This window comes from Triticum urartu, chromosome 3A, assembly GCF_056163025.1.
Source record: "Triticum urartu cultivar PI428250 chromosome 3A, HENAU_Tu73, whole genome shotgun sequence".
Classification (NCBI taxonomy): Eukaryota; Viridiplantae; Streptophyta; class Magnoliopsida; order Poales; family Poaceae; genus Triticum; species Triticum urartu.
The window spans coordinates 713,224,242-713,229,566 of record NC_141875.1 but is presented as its reverse complement, the minus strand read 5'-3'; the positions used below and the strand labels follow the sequence as shown (position 1 = coordinate 713,229,566).

General features: G+C 42.1%; 1 long non-coding RNA gene across 3 annotated transcripts; it reads left to right on the top strand.

Annotated features, from left to right (window-relative positions):
• Positions 1 to 920: 920 nt before the first annotated feature.
• On the top strand, positions 921 to 4,710 carry LOC147982053 (uncharacterized). Of its 3 annotated transcripts, XR_015599972.1 has the most exons (5): positions 921 to 1,249; positions 2,372 to 2,845; positions 3,517 to 3,670; positions 3,929 to 4,137; positions 4,322 to 4,703. It is a non-coding gene; the product is annotated as an uncharacterized LOC147982053 (long non-coding RNA). The 3 variants fall into 3 exon arrangements; XR_015599970.1 differs by having other exon boundaries at positions 3,517 to 4,137; positions 4,322 to 4,710; XR_015599971.1 differs by having other exon boundaries at positions 2,424 to 2,845; positions 3,517 to 4,137; positions 4,322 to 4,709.
• The last annotated feature ends 615 nt before the right edge of the window (positions 4,711 to 5,325 follow it).

Genomic DNA, 5,325 nt, shown 5'->3' with positions numbered 1-5,325 from the left:
ACAAAAACCCCAGCCACAGAAGTGCTGACGCGTGGATGCCTATTGGTCCCGGTTGGTGCCACCAACCGGGACCAAAGAGTCTCCTGACTGGGCTCTGCGCACTGCCCACGTGGAGGGCCTTTAGTCCCGGTTCTGGATTGAACCGGGACTAAAGGAGGGAGGTATTAGTACCGACACTTTAATCCCGGTTTCGGAACCGGGACTAAAGGCCCTTACGAACCGGGACTATAGGCCCTTTTTTTACCAATGGACACACGAGGGTTGTGAAAATAAAGGAGAAATAACAACCTAAACGGTACGACGGGCACCCTCACGCGAGCGGCTCGTATAGAAATGACACCAAACGACAGAAAAAGACCAAATAATAGAAATCTTGATGTCTAAATCACATGATTAGAGAGTTAGATATGAGATGACTATTTCACATCTAAATGTGAAAATAGCAAATCTGTTACATCTAGAAACAACGAAGCGAAACGGGCTCCCAGCACACCACAATAATGGATCGACAAAAAAACAATCCACATACATTAAGTTTACGTAGCTTACACGTGTGTCACGTGTTAAAACAATTTACGTACCACCCTCAATACAAATACAGGAAACTACGTGCAGAACGAAGACGAAGCTTTCGCTAAGAGTGTTCGATCGAGCGACGTTAGTTAAATGGGTTTTCAGCGTGACCCAACCTGGCCCAGAGAGCGCGCCGGAAAAACAGGCTAGGCACAATTAATTATTATCTACTATCCCTATAAAAAAAATGCGGAGAACCAAATCATCCTAGCCATCTAAACCTCCAATCTAATGATCTATATCCCTTCAGCCGACTAAACACGTTTTATGCTTTAATTACCCACTATGTCATTGCCTTAATTAATTACCCATCATGCCATTGGACAACATCCTCCCGAACACGTCGCTGCCCTCTCGCTACCACGCCGTCGGGGCAGTTTGGCCACCGCCCCACACCTCGCCCCCACCTCTTCCGTACGACCTCCGCACCAGCCACCGCCGCCGCACCCTCCACGCCGTCCGCCGTCCGCACCCGCGCCGTCCACGCCATCTGCCGCTGCGCCGTCCACGCCGTCCGCACCCGCGTCGTCCACGCGCCGCCGCAGCGTCCACGCCGTCGCACCGTCCGCACCCGCGTCGCCCGGACCGCCGAGCTGCCCAGCGCCCGCGCCGCCTGGACCGCCGCGCCGTCCACGCGCTGCCAGGACACAGCCCACGCGGGAGCTCCACGCTGCAGGTGCTTTGCCCTCACATTCTTCCTGCTTGAAGTCACAATTTTTGGTAATTGTACGGATGTTCAATACCTTCTAATTTGTTCTGTTGTTTCTGCTGCTGTCAATTCTTGGCTTGTCAGTTCTAGGCTTGCTTCATAGAATGCCACGCTTAAAACAGATGCAAATATATGTATTGCTCGACTTCCAATCCCGCACTTTATCTATGTTGCTTCCTCTGAACTCTGTGGTCGCACATTGCACATGCTGTTCCAACATCTGATTATTGCATATGCTGGTGGAGGGCCACCGTCGCCGTCCGACGGGGTGGCTCGCCACCGCTGGGGTGTGGTACTGCGCCGTGCCGGACGCCGCTTGCTTTCCTCCCGCCGACCTCCTTTCCTTCGAGATCTCTCCAGAGGTCGTTCTCCTGGCCGACCTAGCTTGTGTGCCTGCCGCCGCTTCACACACAAGCGCTGCACCTTTCTCGTCCCGGCTAGCGTCCCGATTGCCACCTCTTGCCTCTCCATTCTCCCCTACGTCTGGCTGTCCTCCTCCTCCCCTTGCTTCCCTGACGTTGCCTCCAATGTTGGAAAGGTAATGCGTGCCATTTCTAGAATCTGCTCGTAATCTGCATGTTTGGACTATTTTTTTATTCATGAATTCTAGATTTTGTTCAATTTCTGTCTCAACTCTGGAAGTTTGCAGCAGCACTTATTTTATGGACCCAGGTTCAAATTTGGGTTCAATATTGTCGACAGAAGTTGTTTATCTTGACCTGTGCATTTTGTCATTCTTTAACAAAATGTGAGCAGAAGTAATTCAGAAGCAAAAGACACTGTATGATCAATAACAGTGATGACCATCAACCTTCTGCAGAATTTGTGATTCGTAGAAGCATGGCAATATTTAGACTCCGTAGAAGTGAAAGACTTTGTATGATCATTAACAACAGTGGCCATCAATTGACATGAACAGGCAGTACTCCAGCAAACTGTTGCATAATTTTAGAAATTCAGAAACTTTAAAAATTCAGCACACACTTGCATAATTCAGAAACTTTTTGACGCAGTACTTTTAGAAATTCAGAAACATGGAGCAAGCAAGAAGCAAAATTTGATAAACTTATGTTTACCTTTCTATGTCAGAGCGGTTTAGACATGGTATTGGCTGATGATAAATTCGCTACAATTGTTGCAGTAAGATTCACCCTGTGTCGCAGTGGCTTATAATTGATGAAGCTGATCGCAAACTTGTGCCAAATTTTGAGGAGGACATGAAACAAATATTTAAGTGCCTCCCTCGGGTATGTCATCATCTGGCAATTTCATTTCACATACAAAGTGCAGCCTTTAACTTTCTGCTGAGTTTACTGTATTTTGTTCTAGAATTGTTATGCAGAATAGGCACTTTTCTCTTTATTGTCACCCAGACTCAAAGGGTTAGTGGATCTGTTATTCACTCGATGATTGCTCAATTGTCTCTGCTCCAAATCTGCAGGCTCTCTGCTCGAAATGTCCGCTGAGCATCTTCTTCATTGAGCCAAAATCAATTGCTTGGTGCAGTTTCAGATTGCTCTTACTATCCAATACTAATTTATAAATGGCTACAATCTCAAGAAGGTACACATTTCACTGCTACCAATTTCTGCAGGCCCGTTTTCCTGTGTGAAGTACAATTATTTCTTTTCATGATGTACCTCTCATCTTAAGGTGCAGTGTTAATTAGTTTTTGCCCCCTCCACCTTTTTCGGGTTTGGGACCAGCATTGGCAGTTTTAGGCCCACCTACCCCTATTAGTAGTGAACCATTTTAAGCACATTTGATTAGATGTAGTTTTAATATTTCGTGGATAATAATTAATATATAAATATCAAAACAGGTTTGATTGCGTTGTACATATGTAATATAACAATGTGAACATTAGCTACTGGTTTGCATTTCATAATAAGCTTTAAGAATGATGGATATGGAGAGAAATAAACACAGATGAGATTCTGCATGTTGATGCCCGCCATCTCGTATTGTTAGTATACTTTCCCTTTGTCGTGCTTACTAGACACATAATAAAAAATATTCATTAATGATTTGGTGGTTCAGATCATTATACAGTGTACTACAATGCTTTGGTAGTTACGATGAATATATTTATATTGATTATGGTGGCCTCAGATTGAATACAGAGCTATGTTGCCGAGGATTAGAATGCATTATTTGCATAGAAGCAAGATTATTTAATCTTATTCTAAAATATTTTTTAATGCTTATATTTGGATGGGCACGATGTGGTGCAGGTTCCGCCGATTCTAGAAGCACACGGCTGAATGGAATCCAACGGAACCAATGCTACATCAGGGTGCACTGTTCAAGCATTTTGATTGGCCCGGGAGAAATGAGGACACTGCATCAGACAACCTTTTGCTTACTAACCTCTTAAATATTTGAAGTGTAAGTTTCTAACCGTAAAAATGATCTCATAACCTTGCCTGTGACATTGCACCTATGGTATGAGGAGTACGACAAATTTTACAAATAGAACATATATAATTTGTGGTAGCAGAATTACATTTAGTACTGAATATTTGATGCATAGTCCTTATTCCGTATGGAGCGAAGTCTATAACCTTTATATCCAAAGCAGTTTCACTTTGATACTAGGCAATGGGTATGCAAAGCTTTGCCACTTTCTGAAGTGCGTTGAAACAGGAGTTCCAGTTCTTGATTTTTCAAGAAACTGAAGAGGAGCGTTTGAGGAAAGAGGAGAAGTGGGAGGTACGGGAAGCAAAGAATTGGAGAAGGGAGAGGGAAAAGGAGAAGTTTCTCAAGAAGAGTACTAGAAACGCCTTACCAGTAGGCTTTCGTTGCAATGTTTTCATGGATTATTGGATGAGTCTTCCTCTTGATTGTTTTTTCAGGTAAATTCACGATCACGTTGAAAATATGTGATGCATAAATGGTGTTTTGTGGTGCAACCTGATTTATTGTGCCTTTTTTAGATTTTTGTTTGGAATTAATATTCAGTACAACCAGTGCCAAAGTATATTGATCAACAGATCAACTTCTAAATCATTCATCATTTTTCAATGCTTTGTATGACAGGTTCAGTAACATGATGACATCCGATTAATATCTTGCTGTTCAGGAGGTTTTGACTATATGAAAAATATTGTTTTCTTGCCAGTGAAGATTAGCATGTTTGTACGGCTACCCTAGAGTAAATTGCCGTATTCAGATCAATTGTTGGATTATGTCATGAACTGCTAAAAGATAGTGATGATCCCTTGAGTCTATTATAAGTACCATTTTAGTTTGATGTCCATTTTATTGATTTGTTTATGATGATAATTGAGAAATAAAGAAGCATTGTGGCATATCAAATATTATCATACATGGAAAATACCCTTTGGAACATGGTGGTAATTACATCTGGTTATGTATTTTATTTTATTTTAAATTCAGAAAAAGTTAAAACGTTCCAAAACTTTTTCCCAACAAACTTGATTTGTCATTTCTGTCGTACAAAACTATTCCGTGACAAAATTTTGACAAATATTCTCTGACAATAGCATGAACAGGATGGTGTATATAGCGACAATTTTTTTTACGTCCACAACAACATGAAAGTCATTTCTTGGGAAAAGAATTTATGTTGGTGCAACGTGAAAAATATTATTATTGGAGATATATCATGTATGAATGAAAACTATGTAAATATCAACCCGTATTTTGATAATTATTTGATGACAAGTGAGACGTGCGTTGCACGTGCAAGCTTACTAGTTATTTATAAGAAGAGCTCGACTCTCTGATCTCTATTTTACATTAAAAAAACATAAAGTCTTTCCCGCAAAAGAAAAACACAAAGTCTTACAACTACAAGCAGAAAGAAACGCAAAAGATAACGATGGGTGATCTTTTTTTTAACACAGTACAAACATAAGCACTCATACATATACGCATACACTCCACTATGAACGCACACACGCACACCCTACCTGTTGGGGATATCACTACTGGGCGTAAACCGGCCTATCTGGGCCGGGTTAACTTCGTCAGTAGTTAAATATGTTAAAACCCAAGAAGCCAGATGAGGGCTCAAGGCC